This window comes from Cibotium barometz, chromosome 29 (assembly GCF_041138505.1).
Source record: "Cibotium barometz isolate CiBa-2024 chromosome 29, ASM4113850v1, whole genome shotgun sequence".
Classification (NCBI taxonomy): domain Eukaryota; kingdom Viridiplantae; phylum Streptophyta; class Polypodiopsida; order Cyatheales; family Cibotiaceae; genus Cibotium; species Cibotium barometz.
This window is the reverse complement of record NC_141074.1, coordinates 52,016,437-52,038,675: the sequence shown is the minus strand read 5'-3', so window position 1 is coordinate 52,038,675 and position 22,239 is coordinate 52,016,437.

Here is a 22,239-nt window from a genome sequence, read left to right as displayed (position 1 = left end):
CGTTTTGAGTGAACCTGGAGGTTCCTGTTCCTGTGTCCACACTAGAACTTCTCCCAAAGATAGGGCGAGTGAAAGCCCTTTTTACGAAGTTCACAACACTGTGACAGAGTTGGTGGGTGAATTTGGTGCATGGACCCTGGCACTTTCCATTTCAAATTGGTCCACCAATCCTCCTTCCAGATTTGAGTTTAGTTAACTCATGTCGTACAAAGATTCTTCACTGGAAGTAGACTCAATTGACGGTTACCGTTTCAAAAGAAAGTCACTTTGTTGGGTACTAGTTGTTGGGTGGGACCTGACGCTCTAGGAATCAAAGGTAGTAGGATTGAGGCACTACAATCTTATCGTAGTCTAGGACTCTACCTGATCGGAGGTGCATCAAGAAGTTCTCCTCACTTTTTTCCTAGATTTGGTGCTCCGTGGAATATCGTCCTCTTCGCATGCATCTTGGGGTGTTGCTCGGCTTTGCTCTTTGGTTTTCCTCTCTTGGAGGTCCCCTTCCAAAAATTTTCAATAATAGGCAGGCAAAGGTGGTTTTTTGTTTTTGTGTTTTCTCTTGTTTATATATATACACATATATGAATACATACATACATACATACATACATATATATATATATATATATATATATATATATATATATATATATAATATGTGTGTGTGTGTGTGTGTGTATGTATGTATGTATGTATGTATGTATATGTATGTATATATACATATATATACATACATACATATATATATATTTATATATATATATATATATATATATATACATATATATATGTAAATATATATATGTATGTATATATACATATATATATATATATATATATATATATATATATATGTATATATATATATATATGTATGTATATATACATATATATATGTATGTATGTATATATATATATATGTATACACACACACACACACACACACACACACACACATAAAAGAAAAATTGAAAGAAAAAGAACTAGGAGAAAAATGACAATTTAAAAAATAACAATAATATAAATAAATTACGAACGATTGAAATGTTTTTTTTTGCTTTTTACATTTTTTAGTTTTGATTTCATTTTTTTATTATATTTTTTGGGTAATTATAAATAATTATTATATATATATAGATATAATGTTTTTTATTTACTATTTTTTAATATATATATATATATTTATTTAAATCAAGAAATTATTTTATTAAATAAACTAATGAATTTTATTATTTTTAAAATAACTCACATAAAATTAAAGTAAACTAATACTAAAACTAAAACTACAACGAAAAATATTTTTTAATTAATAATTAATTAACTACTTATTATTATTATTATTATTATATTTTTAATAAGTAATCAAATATAAATAAAGTAAGAAATTATAATAAAAATAGTAGTAATTAAAAAATCAAACTAATAAAATAATGCTGAAAAGAAATATAAAATTAAAAAAATGGTGGTGGAAGGTGGTGGAGGGTGGTGGAGGGTGGCGGGGCTGGGTGGTTGCAGCGCGTGCAGGTGCGTAGGTGGCAGGGCTGGCGCAGGGCGCATAGGCATGACAGAGGTGGAATCGTGGGTGTGCAGCACGTGCGGCGTGCAGAGGGCAAGCCGGTGCGCAGGCGACCGTTTTTTATTTTTGTTTTTATTTTATTTTCAATTACCAACAAGCCAATAAATAAGAGGGATTTTTTAATTAGAAGAAAATGCAAAGAAAAAGAGGGGGGATTTACAAAAAAATTTACAAGCAAAGTAGGGAAACAAGGGTTGTAAAAATAAAATTAGAAAAAGAATAAAATATTACTATCTACATTAGGCAAAAGACAACCTAAATCCCTCCATTATCCTTTGTGCACATGTGGGAAGATTTTTTCAATTTTAAATTGGATGTAAGTCAACTAGAGTCCCCACTCATGGGACAACCCTTATGACACTTGAAAAAGAGGAATAGAGAAACCCTTATAGAAATTGGCATTGGGTTTCTAGGATTGAGAAAAACTTCTAAAAGAGCAATTAGACCTATAGGAATTTAAGAGGTAGAGTGCCTTGACATTGTAGAGGGCAAGTACTTCACTAGATGCATCAGAGAGGATAGATTATAGACTCTGTAGTAGAAAGGATATATTGAGGAGCTTAAACTAGTGTGACCTAGCATGAGGAAAAGTTGAAATCAGCTAGAGAATGAGCATATGAGTACGCTCTAAAGGGCCATTTAGGAATTCTTAGATTTTGACAATCAAAATTAGTATAGAGTATTCCTTCATTAACAAAGAAGTCAATGTTTGAAAGTATTCACCTTGATCAATTTTAGGAGAAATAAGATTAATTGTTACCTTAATTTAGTTATTAAGGCTGCTTGAGCAGCTTATAGACTTTACGTTACTTGAAAGAATTAATTGAGAAGGTATACACTAGTATGAATAACCTATGTGATTATGGACCTTAGAACAAGGCAACCAACCTTAGTTCTATTGAGAAGGTATGCACTAATAACCTATGTGATTATGGACCTTAGAACAAGGCAACCAACCTTAGTTTTATGAGAGACAATGAATCAAGGATTGAGAAAAATGGTCGAGAACCCTTGTGGCTAGATATTGTGAAAGCGTGCTCAAGTGCTAGTCACCGAAATGACAAGCTTGGTGACCTCAAACTCTATGTGATAGGCCGGGGTGAATGACCTTTAAGCATGTTTTCTTATTCTTTGACCTTAGATCATCATCCATTAATAAAGGAACAAGAGATTAGGTGATGAAGACATGAGGGCATGATTGAAGAAGACTCCCTTCACTTTTGAGCATGTAAGCCACATACCCTTTGTGTAATCCTAGTACTTGGACCAATACAAAATGGTTAAAGTAGAGGTGCGTTTGATGTACTCATCTATGCGACCTTTGCTCAACTAGAAGGGTACCATTTTTGGTTAGGGCTTGTTGAGATCAGATTGAGATCTCCTCTCCTTCTACCATTGTGGGATCTAAAGATGATTATGTTAACTAAGTCTTGTTGGAATTTCAAGGAAATGATTGTTTATATCACACAAGGATGGACCGAGCGGCGAGCAACTCTACTATTGGCCATAGAGTTGGTTTGGATATCCTTGTGTGCTATAAAGAACATAAAGATTAAACTTTCCACCACAGACCAAAATCAAGATAATAAACTAGAGAAACAACATTGGGTGCAATCTCCCCCCCCCTCCCCCCTCGACATGTGTGGCTCCTTTTCTCACACACAGTATTTAAATCATATTAACCAAAATAACCTAAGAGCCATTAATGGAATACTTTTCCAAGATTGGTATATTCTTTTTATAAAAGTAACCTTTGACCAAAGTCTTAGGTGTCAACAATAAGAAATTATTTGCCCAATAACTATGTACAATGGGCTTAACCATATTAATTTACACCAAAGTCTAAGGTATCAACAATAATAAATCACTTTCCCAATAACTATTTACAATGGGCTTAACCATATTAATTTCAAAAATGGTGTTGTATACTAAGCCAAAAATAATGCAGACGCCTAGGCAAGAATTCACGTATTCAAAGCCCATCATTGTCATTCTTGTATGCATATCCTATACTCTTACAAACCACAATGTTAGGTCATAATTAAATTAGAATTTCTCCATACGATAATACTAACATGTGGTAGCAATTGGACTCACTCACAACCAATTATTTTTATATGAATATAGAATCGTTTAGACTCGCTCCAACAAATCAACTCTCACATGATAGAGTCGTTTGGACTTACTCAACAACCAATTATTGTTGTTATATAAATATAGAATTGTTTGGACTCGCTCCTCCCCTCCAACAAACCAACTCTCACATGCTGGAGTCGTTTGTACTCACTTAACAAATCAACTTTCACATGTATGGTACAATCACAAACACAACCACCTAAATCCACACAAGCATATATTCAATAGTATCAAATAGAATCACCCATGATACTGATCCAAATACCATGACACACTAGGCATCCCCATTGTGTCATAGAGCGAAAGCGCATGTCACATGTAACATTTTACTAACCAAAATAGCCCTTGGAGCCATTAATAGAATACTTTTTAAAGATTGGGCTTTTCTTTTTACAAAAGTAACCTTTGACCAAATTCTAAGGTATCAACAATAATAAATCCTTTGTCTAATAATTATGTACAGTGGGCTTAACCATATTAATTTTCAAAATGGTGCACACATGTACACTAAGCCAAAAATAATGTAGACATCTAGGCAAGAGTTCACATCCAGTGCCCAGCTCGTCATTCTTGTATTCATAGCTTATGCTCATACAATCCACAATGTTAGGTCATAATTAAATTGGAATCGCTCAACAAGATAATACTGGCATGTGGTAGTAATTAATTGGACTCACTCACAACCAATTATTGTCATGTGAATACAAAGTCATTTGGACTGGCTCATCAACAAATCAACTCTCACACAATAGAGTCATTTGGACAAATCAACTCTCACACGATAGAGTCATTTGGACAAATCAACTCTCACATGTATGGTACAAGCACAAATACAAACACAACCACAACCACAACCACAAGCACAACCACCTAAGTCCACACAAGTATATATTCAACATCAAGTATTAAAAGAGTCACCCATTATACTGAGCCAAATACAATGACACGCTAGGCATCCCCAATGCATCATAGAGAGAAAGTACACATCACATGTAACATTCCCTCTTGCTTGGATTACAGCTGACTTTAGTTACATGTCTATTAATAGAAGCAGATAAAATCTGGATGTTACCATTTTGGCATCCACCTAGCATCTTCAATTGGATGGTTGGTGAAGGTAAATGGTAGCTATTGTGAATATATAATTTCTCTTGGTAAAATGAAGTGATGAGAACTATGGTCAAGTTGATCTATTTAAATGTCATGATTGTTACTATCAAATTCTTTAACATCTTTGCCATCCCATACCAATATGACATCAAAGTAAAAAGATAATAACAAATTTCAATATTACTTAACATTTTTTTCCATCCTATACCGACTATAACATCAAAGTAAAAGACAATAATGAAGTTCAATATTCAAAAAGTTTTCTTTTAATATGAAAGGATAACAACATATACTCATGAGTGGTGGCCAACAACGTGTGAGACATGTGCATTATTATCCAATCACACTTTAAAGTTCTGGTGTCTCGGGTCTTAATAGCAAATAATGTTCCAATATCTTGTTCTAGATCTAGAAGATACACACCAGACATCGAACTACCATGATTGTTTAAGTTTTTTTCCCTCAAGTCTCTAAGTTAGGCTTTTTAATGCCTAGGAAATATTGATATTTGAACATATAACTTTTATAACTAAGAAGTCATTTACTCTACGGGCATTTCTAAGTTACACTTTACAAGGATTTTCAAGTATAGTAACTCATGAATTTTCTAAAATATTTCTAGCTATCATTTATAGTCTGTATGGTCTCTTCTTCTTCCAGCTTGATAAGGTTTAATCTTGTAGCTAATCAGGATATTTTGATTTTACTTTGAAGTTTATTCTAAAGAGACTTCTTGGTCAACAACAACAGGATATATGGTCACCTTATCCTACTATCTCAACAATGATGGTGGTTAATAAATTATTATGTTTATGTTTAGTAAAGTTAACAATAAGACCATATTAGGGAGTTTGGAAGAATCTCCATACTTTGGGAATTCGACATGGTAGCACTTTTGAGTCTACTTATTAGAGTATCTTGAGCGCGCCAACTTCAAATTTTTTAGAGATTGTATATTTTGAGCTTACACGTCAAGAGCTCTCCAACGATATGCCACATGAGAGGGTTTGACAAAAGATTGATAGGGTTCACCATGCTCCCCCTTTGTGAATCTTTGCAAAGTGGGAATTCGGGGAATAATAATCTACAGTCAATGGTCCTTTTGTGTGATCATATATTTTTCTCTATTATCTCGTGATTATAGAATTTAGTTGACTTAAGTTTAATACCGTTCATTGAGGCACCTTCATAACATAATCTCCCATTTTTCTTTTATACTCCGTTTGTAATTTCAAAGCTTCTTGTCACCATTCCCTTCCTTCTTCTCATAATAGAAAGTAGGTTGATTCGTTTTTTTCCAATAATAGTTCTCCCATATGAGGAGTTATTTTCCTCAGTCGAACAAAGAACTTGGTAGGCAACAAACTTTGTATTGTAAAGCATGATAAAGTACAACACTTCCATATGAGGAGTGATTGTCCTCAATCCAACAAAGAACTTGGTAGGCAACAAACTTTGTATTGTAAAGCATGATAAAGTACAACACTTACATTGATAATTTTGAATTAAGAGTAACAAATGAGGTTTTTGGTAAAGATTATCCGAACAAAATTAAACATAAAATGAATAAAGGTAGATTTGAGTATAATCAAAACTTTAAAAATGGTGTAGTAAAATATTTATCTTTCATAAGTGTGACTATTCAAAAAGCTTACTTGAATTGCTCGACTTGTAGTAGCTGGGAAAACTGACAACAACTCAATTGAAAGATATTAACAAAGCAAATACATAAAAATTTAAAATCCTACAATATTAATTTTGACTAATTTTCAAGTTTCTAGTAGTAAAAATATGGAAATGTACAACTATCTTTTTTGGGGGTAGTCAAGATTTTAGATATTCCAAACGTACATGAAATCCCCACCTTAGATAATTTCATAACGTTCCATAAATGACAAAATCAAAGATTTGGTTTAAATACTCGATGATTACCCGATAGGAGCCATAATGAAACATGCCTCGTGGTCTTTCAACCATACAATTGACCATTCATCGAGATCTCCATTAAAAATCTAGAGTAACACTTGGTAGAGAAAGGTGTTTCATTTAGAGATGATTGCTAAGCATATGCTCCCATAAGTTGTAGAAGTTTCAAGGTTTGAAAAATTTGATGTGGAATTGTTCGAGCCATCGAGAAAAAATATTGCTTTGTTATCTATGTCTTCACTCGTCTTCTTCTACTCAATCAATTGCAAGGATTTATTTTGTTGAAGCCACCTCTTTTTTTTAAATATAGATACAATTGTCCAATGACTCAGTAATGAATAGTACACTTTTAGAACAAGGTGTCTACACAGTTTGCTTCATGCTTTGTAGGCTCTTCTTTCTTGGCTTTAGCTTCGTTCGACTTATCTCTCTTCTTCTTGTAGCAATCCTTGATGGCATGGCCCTATTTTTGGCAGTATAAACAAGACCTTGCAGTCTTAAATGTTTTCTTTTGACCATCCATCAACAAAGTTGTCTCACTTGAGTGCTGAGGGTTTGTTATATCACTGGTAGGAGAAGTAGTTGAAGTAGAGGCTTTCCTTCCTTCTTCCAATCTTGTCTCCTCGAGAATGAGTGAAGGCGCTACAATGACAAGAGTTAGATTAGGTTGATTTGCAATGACACTAACACATTGCTCATATGCTATATCGGCATACTTGCAAGCCAAAAGCAAACAACCTCTTCTTCTTGAAGTGCCACACTAGCTCCAGTAAGCTGGTCTTGTCAGACACCTTATGTCATTAATGTGAGAAGCCACTGTGGTCTTCTCCTCTTTCTCCAACCTATATAATTTTTTCCTTAAGAAAAGACGAGATGCAGCATTTACTTGACCAAAAATTACTCTTAACCTTAGCCAAGCATCATAAGAGGTGGGGGAGGAACTGACTTGATGTATTTGGTTGTCATTCAAGCCATTGATAATGTATTAGAGGGCCTTTGCATCATTGCTCTCCCATTTCGTAACCATATCAGGATTCCTTACATTTGGTTTCCTCTCAGTTCCATTTACAGTTCCCCAAAGCTCTCTATCTGTCAAAGCCATTTCCATCTTGATGGCCCAAGTGTGATACTTAGATCCATCAAACCTATCTCCTCTTTTGAAATACCCATTTTCATTGCTCCCCATTGCTAAAAACTAAGGAAGGCACCCTCTCTGAACCCTTTATAAATGAGGGTTTGTACAACAAGAAATGATAAGACTACTATTACTTTTCTTGCTTCATAGAGAAGTCTCCCTCACCATATAAGTCCAAATTTTTACTTTAAAAACAATTGAATCCCCAAGGCCTAACTGCAATGTAATACGATGGAACTTTCTTCCGGTTAGTTACCAAGTTTTTTGATCTCTTCAAATATTTGCACCTAGATGTCTCTTTCGATTTTACCACACTGGTGGATTCACATGAGAATACCATCCTTTCTCTCCATGAAAAAATGCACCACTAAAATGAGAGAAAGTCCTTTATATAAAGAGGGCCTTTGTTACAATGTTTTTTCCTTCACTCACAAAGAGTGTGAACATGGATGTTCGAAAAAAGTCAGCTTCACACCATAATTTTTGAGAAATAATTAATGATGAAAGCTATAATAGCCAACTAAGGCTAATTTATCGAAATCCCAAGAATAGGAAGTGTGTGCGCGCCTAGAATCGAGCTGGCCGATTTGCAAGTCACAGACTCAGAATTGCAGGCTTTGCTGAATCGGTGTGTCCTCTTAACTACGACCACAGCGCAAAGACTATATGCTCCCTGAAGCTGGCTACCGAGAGCAACTAGCTTGCTGGCCGATGAGAGCGCTGCCTTCAGCCGGCGGGCCTGCCTGCCTGCCTTGCGCCACCAGACGTCGCCACTTTACACCCTTTCACCAGTCGTGGTTGCCACCAACTGCAATTTGCCGCCTCTTCCACCCAGCCACTTCAAAGGTACACCAGCAGCTACAGTTCGCCGCCTCTTCCACTTCAAAGGTATTGTGTTTGGTTCTGCTGCTTTGTTGGTCACCACAAGAAGCTTTGACTGAGTACTGTTGCTACAGCCGCCAGGTGTCCACAAAGTCGCCCTGCCTGGAAGAACTGATATTGAGCCTACTCTCACAGAAAGCCTACTTAATATTGAGCTAGATAACACTCACAGAAAGTCTACTTGTTGATATTAAGGATAACCTCACTCCCAGCTCACACAAGTTCTTGCACAAAAGAGAAGATTTACACTCTTGCTCTTACTCACACAGAAATGCTCCCTCTCTCTCACTTAGATTTGTAGAAGGTTCTCCTCATACAATGATATGATCACATAGATCTTTAGAGACTCTTCTCTCTCTCTCTCTCCTCACAAAAGAGAAAATGTGAATCTCTCTTCTTAAATAAATGAAAAAAAACTCTCTCTCACTTCCTCTCTTTATTAAGAGAAAATAAGATGTAGCTCACCCATGTGAAAAAAAAACACCCACAATGGTGTTACCCAAACAAACTCTCCCTCTCTCTCTCTCTCTCTCTCTCTCTCTCAATCTTGTTCATTTGCCACCACTAATCAATGATGAAGAGGTTAGTTTTATGACAAAGGAGAATTAGTATCGCTTCCACAAGATTTCCCTAATCCTCCCAACATGTGCCACTAAACTGGAGATTAGTTAGAGAAATGAAAGTTATTATCACAACAAGTTGTCTTGCCAAATCTTCCCACAAATAATGACAAGCTTAACTCACAAAGTTTAGTTACAAATAACAAAAAAAACTTCACAAAGATGATTAACAACACATGCCACTACTTCACCCATGATTCCCATACATGAAATGAAGGCCTAGGAAAGAAGCTTTGATACCATGTTAAAAGAGTGGTTAGCAAACATCATAAGATAAACTAATCACAGATATTAGTCTACTTGATTACAAGAGACAACACAAAGATTAACAAGGTGTATTTCCAATCTATTCACACAAGAGAGAAATCATAGAAGGCTTGCCTCTAGAATAGATGACTACTCACAAAGAAATGAAGCTTGCATAATCAAGAAATAATGACTAGAGTATTGTTGCCACAAAGGCTCACTTCTCTATTGTTCTTAAAAGGAATACACCACATAGGGTGTGGGGGTATTTATACATCAAGCCAAAGGGGGGGCGCCTAGATCAAGTGGGCATGCCACTTGCCTACACAAGATCATCCTCCAACACATATCCAGTAGGTTCCTAAGATACCTAAAATCACCATGGACCACTATGATTAATCACATCGTATTCCCATAGCTTACAAAGTATTAAAACCACCCACCTAGGGTAGTATGCCTACAACTAATTTAGATCACATATTTCAATAATATTCAGCACCAAGTACTAAACAGAATCACCCACAATATTGGGCCAAATACAATAACACACTAGGCATCCCAAGTACATCATAGAGAGAAAGTACACACGTCACATGTAACATATGTGTTGAGATAGTTATCCCAAAAGTTGTACTTGTATCTTGTGGGTGCACACATAAAATGCCCGTATAATACTTCTTGAAACGAACAAGATATTCTTGATACCCAAAGTGTAAAATCCTTCATGACAAACAACTTAAACTACAAATAGAAATAGAAATGGATTAAAATTAAAGTGTTAGGTTCTTTTTTGGATGGATTACTCTTGTGTTAAAGAAAACTTTTCATACTACATGAGTATAAGTTTGATTATGTTTAGAATCATGGCATTTGAGTATGATTTACTCTCCTCATTTAAATTAGATTTCACACAAAAGTGTTATTGATATGACTCGAAATGGTGTAGACTATAATAATAAGGATTAGTGGTTTGACTCAACTATTTGTGTGAGTCGATAAATGTTTTCAATTTACAGCTTGAATTTTAATCACTTTGATGTTTTATATAAGTGTGAGCCTTGCTTATTGGTTAAGACAGATTTAGAAAATTGGGGGTGAAAGGTATACCTTGCGTTCCCTTTATTTATGTTTGGGTATTGAAAGATTAATAATTTAGACTAAGATTTTATTGACACTATGGTTGATAAGTTTATGAAATTACAGATGACTTCAGAAAGGAAAAATGTCTTAACTACCATAAGTTTATGAAATTACAGATGACTTCAGAAAGGAAAAATGTCTTAACTACCATAAGGATAGTTCGGAGGAACCGCGCTACCTCGAGGGAAGTTCACTCTTTCCATACTGTGTGTAGTTCACTCTTTTCCATTCTATGTGTATTATTGACTCTTCATCAACATAATTGTATGCTTGGATAAAAAGGACACATTATATATAAGGAGAAGTTTGATCTTGGAAGACTCACAATGCCTATGGTATTGTTAGGATCCAGAAAAGAGATTGGATAGTTTGACCTACCCCATTGTCTACTCTAGAGCTCAAGACAAGGATGTCTTGAATATTATAAGGAGAAGAGAATGTAATATCCCACTAATTATATAAGAATGATTAATTATTTTTGGTGATATTTAACTACACTTTTGCCATAGATATAAAATTTCACCTTGATGTAGTGGCAATTCCCTGCAAATGTGAATGGTTGGGAATATTCTAAAATTAGTCTAAACCTGAGCCTTGGGAAAATTTATTGAACATCATATGTTGATACAATGATTACATCTATCATCAAATTGCATATCTACAATGATTACATCTATCATCAAATTGCATATCTACAAAGATAATTTATCATAAGCGCTTTGCGTGTAGAGGTACAAATAGGCACTTAGAATGTGAATCAAAGAGACACCTCTGATGTTTGGTGAAGAGCTATACTATGGTAGTATTTTAGAGTTAATTCACCAATAGACAAAAGTCAGACTCACTATGTTGCAAGGGTCATCCTCCCAATAATGAATGATATAACCTGAATGTCCCAATCTAGTGGTATTCTATGGATGTCTAACTTGTACACCTAAGCTTGAGGATGATAAGCTTTGTAATGATGAAAAAGAAATTGGTACCCTAACAATATTGTCAGGTAATGGCACCATGATCATGAGCTCTAGTCCGGAGAGGAGATTGTGGTGGAATCGAAGCAAGAACTAGAGCACGCCACTATGGAGGAGGAGGACGTTGGCTAGCCCGGAAGGGTTACCTGATGCTGTGTCAAAATATCCTTATCGTGTAAAACAAACAATTTGCATCTCTCTAGCTCCCATGTGAGCACTCTGTTTTGGATTTTATGCTCCTCAATCAATTAATCCGCAATTGGGCATGTTGTCAAAGAAAATCAATGTTCCCCTTGTGCTCCACAGTTTGAGCATGTTACCAGAGTAAATCAACACACTCTTTGTGCTCCTTATACATTTATCTAATCTCTTCTTTATACTTGTCCAACTTCTCGATAGCTGCTCAACAACTATGGGAAAACTTCCCACCATGGTTGTGCTCGTGAGAGAGATAGACAGGTATGGGGGCTCATATATAAAAGCCATGATTACTTATTAAAATCAACAGAGAAATGAGAGAGAAAACACAAGACTAGATAGAAGAAATACATGACTCAATGATGTGATACATTCATTATTTCTTCAATGAAAATACAAGACCTTTATAGGCCAAAAGATTCTTCTCCTCACATCATTGCTTATGTCACATCACACAAATATCTAGATATTATTCTGACCCCCTCTAAGAGGTGGTTCACACACACACATAATTACTAGATCAAGTAAACACATACAACTAGAGATATGGCCTTGCTTCCAAACAAACCCCCCTCAAGGGCTATCTCTCCTGCTGTGTCAAGGATAAATCTTGGACTCATAGTCCAGTTTCTCAGGCCAGTCAGGACTTGGGTAGGAACCACCCTCAAGAGATATCTCTCCTCACCTATGTCATGAGTTTTTTCTCATGCAATGATGATGAGGGGTTCTACATGAGTAGGGACAACCAAACAAGAAGAAGGACCAAACGAACATACACATTTCACATGGCCTACATCATAGGTGACCAGAGGTGGTTACATGAACCAGAACAAGTACTTGATCGAGAGTACGAGCAAACAAATGTTCCAAACACATAACAGAACACAACACAACATATATCTTGGACTTTAATAAGCCCAGACATACACACAAGAACATAGATTTCTGCTTTTTAGCACCATTTGTTTTTCTTCACCCTTCCTTGATTCCAACTTGGCCTACTCATTTGGTGGCTCAGAGGTTGAATCATTACATACAACATATTTTCATCTCTTGGAAAAATTAGGGTTTTCAAAAATTAGGGTTTTGTGAAATTGATATTATAGGAGGTTGTAGCACCCCTTCAATGCTTGCAATGCACCTTTAATTTTTGAAAACAATGAAAAAATTGAGATTTATGCCTCAATTTTTTTGGTCTATAGAAAATTTTGAAAAGCCCAAATATGTACCTTCTTGATGCTTTTGATGCGTATTGTTCTGATGTTGGGTCTCCCCTTTCTCAAGATATGAGCAATAAGAGTGGTTAGCAAGACAGCGAATCCACAACTCTCAGTTGTTGCCTTAAACCATTTAATAGGCCTTATAATATAAGGCTTAAAAGGTCTTAATAACCACTATAGGCTACGTGGCTACTACTAGCAACGCGAGCGATGGAAAAGGCGACAACGGCAACTTCATGGCAGAGTTGGTTGCGTATTGCTTACTGATTGTAGGTTGTTCTCGAAGTGTGGAGATGGCTTCAATAGTTGGTGGTGGCAATGCACAGCAACAAGTAGTAGTAGTGGGTCGCCACCACCAATGAGTAGAAAGCACTGCTCAATCACAGCAGTGCTTTCTACTAACTCAGCGGGAGCACTAGGTCTAATACCATATGGGAAAACTCGGAAGGACTGCTAACTCGGCAGAAGCACTAGCTCTAATACCATATGGGAAAACTTCCCACCATGGTTGTGCTCATGAGAGAGATAGACAGCTATGGGGGCTCATATATAAAAGCCATGATGATTACTTGTTGAAATCAACACAGAAAGAAGAGAGAGAAAACACAAGACTAGAGAGAAGAAATACACGACTTAATGATGTGATGCATTCGTTATTTCTTCAATGAAAATACAAGACCTTTATAGGCCAAAAGATTCTTCTCCTCGCATCATTGCTTATGTCACATCACACAAATATCTAGATATTATTATGACCCCTCTAAGAGGTGGTTCACACACACATAATTACTAGATCAAGTACACACATACAACTAGAGATATGGCCTTGCTTCCAATAGCAACTCTACTAAGGATCCCATTTTCTTCTTGAATTAATCAAATTTTTAACCGTCTCTACGGCTTGTTGCTCCATCGTTTCTACAAAAAAGAAGAAGATTGGATACCTTCATCTGAGCAAAAGCTACAAATGTGTTTGAAAACCCACAGAGGAAGAAATGAACAAAAAGAGGAGAATGCTAACCAATCAATGAGCCCCAATTTGAAAACAGATGAGCCACAAAAAGTGATGAACTTAACCCTATCGACCATACACCAAAAGCAAGCTACAAGGATGGTGACGCAAGGAACAACAGAAACAAATGAACCACATAAAGCATTAGAATTGAAACACAAAACAGATATATGAATGCCATCCAAAATGGAGCAGGAATGTAATGACAAAACATGAGGAGTTAACAATCGTCAAAAAATGTCTTGCCAAATGGATTGACAAAGAAGATTTAGCCCCCACACGAAATCCATGCAAACAAGCACATAATCACATAAATCAAAACAAAACTGAAGATATGATTAGTACTCGCTCTACAACATGATCATCAAAAGTGTTAGCGGATTTACCCCAATAGAAAACATTATGAAGCATTCATAAATCAACAAGCAAACAGATAAAAACAAAATAAACACCATATTGGGGAATATGGGAATTTCCCACAAGTTTGGGACATGTGGTCAAAAGTTTGGATTAACCTGAACACCACTAATCCAAAATGAGTGCTTTATAGCTCTTTAGATTCCATTTTTCAAGCGCTTTCCAATGATAGGTCATATGATAGGGTTTTGAGAAACTTACAAACATGTTAGCCATGTCCCCTTTTTTAAGTATTCAAAAATGGGAATTGGGAAATTCCCAAATTCACTAATATGGTGTTAATAGAAAGAAGAACATCATGTCTTGATATTGTAATTCCATCTATCATTAGATTGCATATCTAGTTATAAAGATAATTCATCATAAGCACTTTATGCAGAGATACGACATTTAGAGTGTGAATCAAAGAGATGCCTCTACTCTGATGATGTTTGGAATCCTAACAGAAAATACTATTTCTATACTAAGGTAAAGAACTATACTATGGTAGTATTTCAGAGTTGAATGTGTCTTGGGGCAAGAAAATATGATTTGTTTAAATGTATGTTTTAAGACCTTCGTCACATTGGATGGTTGCAATATTGAATCTATTTAAACTCTAAATACTAATTTTAGTGATGTTAAAGGTTAGTTAACTATGTGAGAGGTGAGTTAACTAGAGCTACAACTAGTTAACTAAGTGAGAGGTTAGATAAGCTTGTGTTAGTCCTAGTCTTCTAGTTGAGTTAATGCTAGTAGTGTTAGTGGAGTTAGCATGGGGTAAGTGGCCATGCAAACTAGTGATAGCCATGCACATGCATACATGGAGGAGTTTTATATAAGTCTCCTCTCCCCACCTCCCCACACATTCATCTCCTCTCTCATGTCAAAGGGCTACTCTACCATTTTTAAGACGTCCCCCTCATTGCACTCATTCCACCAATGTGCCTTTTTTAAGAGTAATTTTGACATTGTTGTAGGTCGAATTAGACCTAACCTCTCAAAAATGAATTTGTGCATCTACGCTTTTCAACAAGCTAAAGAGTGCTAAAATTGGAGTTTTCTATATTAAATTATGGTCAAAATAATAATTTGTAAAATCTATGGACGTATGATCATCATAACTTTTTTTTGTTTCTTTATGATGATGATCCTATGATTTTGATTTTGGGAGTCCAATAGGGATTAGAGATCTTTTGATCTTAGGGCTTGAAATATCATGTATAAATCCTCAAGCCCCCTAGTTTAATCTTGAATAATGATTAATCAAAGATTAATTAAGTAGGCATAACTTAGTGTATACTAAGCGATTGGGCCTCGATTGACTCAATTTATGTCCCTAAACCAAGATTAATTAAGTAGGCATAAATTACGTATCAAGAGGGTTACATCGGGCCTCGATTGACTCAATTTATGTCCCTAAACCAAGCATTATACTTTCATGAATTAGACTCAATTTATGTCCCTAAACCAAGCATTGTACTTTCATGAATTAGGACTTCATCTCGATTTCGTTCTTTCGTCCAGTGGCTAATTGACACCTTAATTAAGGAGAGGATTAGATTAGCCAAAAAGTCAAGGTCCTAATGGCCTTAATCTCACTTTCATTCTTGCGTTCAATGGCTAATTGACACCTTAATGGAGAGGATTAGATTAGCCAAAAATCAAGGTCCCAATCTTGTGATTAAACTTGCTCTTCCTCACATACGAAGGACACCTTAATCATGACCTAATGGGCAAGTGGTCAAAGGACGATTGACTTGAAACTCTTCTACTGAGTAATTAATTACAAGCTGAAGTGGGGCAAGCCGAGCGGTAAAGCAAAGCTCATTAGACCCTAAAAACCCCCAATTACATAAGCCTTAGTGCTAGGCTTAGCAAAGCCTTGTCCCAAATTTTTTGAAGGCCTAATTGCCCCACTAATGAGAATTGATCACAACGTTATGACAAGCAACTAGCATGTTCTCCCTATTCATTGCCTTGTAAATATCAACTAGCATGTTCTCCCTATTCATTGCCTTGTAAATATCAACAAGCACTTCACACATCAACTTCCATATGTATCACACATCAACTTCGATATATATCAAGTGCCGATGTGAGCATCCTTCCAAAGGCTATAAAGAACCTTCTATACTCGAAAAGGGGGTAGTTATTTTAGAGGAGGGTGTGATTGTGAGCAAGGCTCGACAAACAAGGGCATTTTAAGGTATTTTTACTTACTGCTAAAATTTGGCTAGGAATATATCAAGACGTTTTAAAAAACGATTCAAATTAAGTTTACTAGTTTTTAGTTAAAATACGGGCAAAATAGCCTAGAAAACTGGTTAGTTCATAAGCATGTCCTTATTTTGATGGGTTTTAAAAAAAATGCTTTTATCGAGCCCTTGATTGTGAGGGAGGTTTAGGGTTAGGGTTATGGTTTTCAGGGTCTTATATTGTTAGAAATACGCGCTCGGAGAGTTGAGATAACACTTGTACCAAATGCTATAATGTCCAAAAATTGGGGGAAATGCCCCAATGCCAACCAAATGTGCCTGTAATACCCAAAATTGCCTGCAAATAGTGCCAATTTCAGCAAAACTCCCAAATTTCTAGTGCAATTATGTACCAAATCTGTGAAAATGTGTGCCAATGTTGTAATTGCAGGCTCAATGGTGAAAAGTCCCAAATTTCAGCAAGCAATGTGTGCAGTTTCAAGTCAAAAATTTGCAAATCCTCATCATACCAGTTGTTCTGGGGCATGTTCCCAGATCGTCTCCATGTAGGCTGACTATGGGGATATGCCTCTGATGCTGCAGCATGAAGCATCTCTATCAATATCTGAGTGAGCTCATCTAATGGCCGCCCCGGCTCCTCGACACATAAGCGTCTGTATATCTCATCCGTGTACACGATGTCAGTCTCCCTCGTAAAGGTATAACAAGTGTGTGGAGACCTGTCCCAATGGAGCGGTGCTGAACTGAAATGTGAGAGTGAAGGACAAGATAGCATGATCCACTGCTACTCCAACCGGCCTAGTTCCTACAATAAAATCCTCAAAAGAGGGAATGAGACTGGGCTGAGCCATAACATAGTCCAATGTACTAGCACCATGCCGATATGGAAAGCTAGTGAAACCGCTCGCTGTCGGGAATCTCTGTAGGCCATTCCAATCCATGTGCAGTCTGCATGTCTATCAAATACCGCCCATACACTGTATGTTCCTCATCCTGTGAGAGTCTAGATAGGCCCATATCCCTAACATCAAGCTCCCTCAACATCTCCTCTGAGGTATCATAAAATACTGTCTGGTTATGGGCGTTCCTGGCATTGAAGTCCCCCAGGAGAATGATGTCACCATCCCTGGAGAACTCCCAAATGTCATCATCCAAAATAGAAAAGGGAGATTGCCAGCTAGGTGATGCATACACTGATGTACTAGGAGCAAAATAGCATATAGCAATGTAGAGATATCTCCCCGTCTCTGCCCCCAGTCTAACCCACATGTACCTAGCCTGCTCATCTCTGCGGACTATATGTATCAGTGGCTGCAGCTCCTCTCTAAACAATACTGCCACTCCTCCTGAGCTGCCCCGTCCTCTATGCTCTAAACGAGTCTCCTGTCTACAACCTATCTCCCATCGGTATCCATTAACATGTGGCATGGACTGTCCAGGAGCCTGATGCGTCTCACACTAGAAGATGATGTCCCTCCCAGTGAAACTATCCTCAAAAGCCTCTACATCAAGGCGTAGAGATCCATTACAATTCCAAGTAGCAACTTTGAGTGTAGTCCCATAGGTCTCGCGCCATCATGAAGAGCAAAGAGAGAGAGAGAGAGAGAGAGAGAGAGAGAGAGAGAGAGAGAGAGAGAGAGAGAGAGAGAGAGAGAGAACAAAGACAGTACACTCAATTGGGTCCCAAATACCCTTTGCACGGCCCCCATTGTAGCACGGTCAAATGCCCACTTTTATGAGTTGTAACCGTGGTTATAATTGAGAGGAGAGGGGAAATGTGTGAGAGAGAGTTATCGCATATGCAAATGGGTGTGAAAGAGCCTTAAAGTTGTACAAAAACCCTTTTCGCAATGGAAAAGTGATCGATTGTTTGTGGTGCAAAGATGCTCTTGTTCGTGTAAGTTCTTTCAGTTTTCTAGTTCCTTCCGTTCATTTCCCAATTCTTTGTTAGGCATAAAAGACGGCTACAGATGTAGCATCTTTTTGGCATGCTGGGTGGGATGGGGGGAATTCCATCGTCCCCCCGCTCCCCACATGTTTTCTCTCACCACCAGCAGAGCAGCTACCAAGCCCTTGCTTTCTATTTTAGTGTCATAACTTCTCGCTTGCTTGCATTCTACTTGGCCCCACTAGCGAGCTTGCAGCTAACTCTAGTTCAGTGTCTTGCTGGCTCGCACCCATCTATCATGCCTGCACTACTGGTGGTTAGAGCATTGTGCAACCGCCTGCCTCTACCTATGTTTTGGCATTTTCTACTTGCTCTGGCTGTCACGCTTGTGGCTCGGGGGTCGCTGGCATCATCGGCACACTTCACGCTGCTCGGCACTTTTCAAGGCTCTCTACCTTACATTGCTGGCAACAGTTGCTGACCGCCCATCCACATGGTAGTCCAGCACTTTTCACACCTACTGTCCTCTTACCACTTTTCATATCTGCCGCCGTCCAACCCTTCTGCATGCCACCGAAACTTTTCGTTCAGCTCGACAGTTGCAGCGTCGTTCACGTGCCTACTGCTACTACTGCCCAACCACTATCGCCTGCAATTAGCCCGCTTCTCGCCTTGCCTCACCTCCACCCTTTTGCCATTGTCCTCTTCAACTCCAAGGGCGTGGAAGTCTGCTGACAACTAATCTGTGCATTTTCCAAAGCCCGGTAGCTCTACGGTGGACCATCAAACACTTTATCAGTACCTCTTCTTCCCCAGAGCCATTTGATTTTGTTATGTGTTTTTTGGCTCTATTTGCTATGTTTGATGTGCCTCTAACTCTCTCTTTCTCTCTCTTTGCCTCATGGTGCTTCTCCCACTCTCTCTACGTCTCTCTTACGATAGAATCCTCTCTCATGGTGACCTATGTTGCTTCTCTCTGTGTTGCATGGTGTAATCTCTCTCTCTGTCTCTGTCTCTACCCTGTGGTGGATATTTCTTCAAATCCTGTGGTGGATTTCCTCTCTCTCTCTCTCATACCCTGTGGTGGATGCCCCTATCTCTTCCCATCTATATCCTATGGTGGATACTTCTCTTCCCTTCTATCTCTCTATTTTGTGGTGGATATTCTCTCTCAGTGTGATTTGGCATGTTGGTTTATCTTCTATCCTTTGCCTCATAAGTGATCTTGCACAAGTTCATGGCACAAGAACCACCTCTTTCTACATGGACACTCCTCTTCCATGGATGTGCTCTTCAACATCAGCATTGGCATCGGCATCGGCATCAGCATCAAATATGTACCATTTTTTTTATGATTGTTCACCGGGACGGTGAACTCTTATGACCTGGGGTATCTGTAGCACGGTCAAATGCCCACTTTATGAGTTGTAACCGTGGTTATAATTGAGAGGATAGAGGAAATGTGTGTGAGAGAGTTATCCCATATGCAAATGGGTGTGAAAGAGCCTTAAAGTTGTATAAAACCCCCTTTTTGCAATGGAAAAGAGATGTTTGTGGTGCAAAGATGCTCGTGTTCGTGTAAGTTCTTTCAATTTTCTAGTTGCTTCCGTTCATTTCCCAATTCTTTGTTAGGCATAAAAGACGGCTACACCCACCAAGGATGGGGTATTTGCTTTATTGAATGATGAGAAAAAGACTCAAATCTGTACATCTCCCTGTGGTTGTAAACCTTGAGCCTGTGGATGGTTGATTCACCTTTGCTCTAGGCTCCCTTTGGCTATCCTGGCCCTTGGAACACTTCAGCACTTTGTGAATTATGAGATGCTTAAATGATTAACTAGCCTATGTTTATATAGTAATCAAATCAGCTAGACCGTTTGTTCTAGGAGACAATCGACCTGTAAAAATTACCTCCGCGGCCTTTTTATTGCCGTTTAATATGTGCCTTCTTCTATTAGCTAGCCGCCTCTGCTAATGTTGTCCACGCTTGGCAGCCTTTGTGCACTGGCCGCCTACCAGTCTGCCCATGGGCTAGCCGACTGGCTGGCAAAGTCCATAGAGCTGGCCAACCTGGCCCCTAGCCCTTCTAGGCCTGGCCTCCTTGCTGCCCTAGTCTCACAGGGGACGGAGGGATGGACCCTTGGAACGAGGGGATGCCGTACCAAGAACACTGTGGGACGGGGACGGACGGAAGTCCCCCGCTGGGCATCCCTCACAAGGGATGGCGTTTCGAGGACAGATCCAGGAGGGGACGGTTGTGGGGGACAAATCCAGGAGGGGACGATTGTGGGGGATGGCTGCAGGTTACTGTTTGGGCAATGGTCACATTTTTGACCTTTTTTTTGGCCGTTTGGGAGGGTCTTTTCATGGGCCTTTAGCCTTGGCCCATAGGCCTTGAGCCTTTGAGGCTTTGGACCTTGGCCTCTCTCTTGCCTCCCTCCCTATAAGAAGACACACAGTGCACACACACACTCCCTCTCACACTTCAAGCTTTAGCTTCACACACACACACTCTCTCTCCCCCTCAAGCGGCAAGCCTCAAGGACCAAGGACTCAAGTTTCAAGCTCTCACACAAGCAAGCTGTAGCCTCTCAAGACACACTTTCCCTCACACACACTCCCTCTCAAGACACACTTTCCCTCACACACACTCCCTCTCAAGCTTCACACACACACACACACCCACCCATCCTCACACTCAAGTTCTCCCTCAACTTTCAAGATCCTCCTCATGGCAGTGGCTCTTCAAGTTCCAACTACCCGTAGAAGGACGACGGGATGGACATGGTGGGATGAGGTCAATCACACCCCATCCCCTTATGGAGGTGGTGCACAGCCATGGACTTGCACGCTTTGCCCATATAGGCGAGTGGGTGGTACTGACAAAGTAATTTTTAAGTGCCGTTTCTACCCCTGTCCCCGTTCCCTACATATGGCCATCCCCCGTTCTGTTCTCGTCCCCTTCCCCAGTTATCGTCCCCCGTCCCTTGTGACCCTGCTTGCTGCCCAGGCCCTCCAGACCCTGGCCAAAAGCATGCCCAGCCATCATGTGGCTATTGGGCTTTGGCCATGGGCCTCCTTGGCCCGTTAGGTGGCCTACAAGGCCTACACCCTTCTTAGGCAAGGATATTATCCTTTTCTGGGGTGGCCCACAGGGCTGCCCCTTCCATCTACATGCATTTACATGCTATTCTACTCAGATGTGGCCCACAAGGCTGCCCCTTCCATCTGTCAGAATGCACAGCAGAAATGAAGACAACTGTGGTAGAGAGCAAAACGCAGATGAGAGAGGGAGAAATGAAATGTTATATTAACGTCTCCAAAAGGCCAAAGTGACCTTTGAGACCAAAGTTACAACCATGTGACATCTGATACACTGTCTGGAAAAGAAAAGAATAAACTGAAGGTAAGTATCTAGCCCTAGAATACATCAATAGGGAGCATCCGGAAGCAGCAACTAGGGAGAGTGGGAAGCTAATGCTACTAGTCAAAATGGGGTACATGAGTACATGGATACATGAATACATGAATATGGGGGAGTACAAAAGTGACAGTGAGTACAACAAT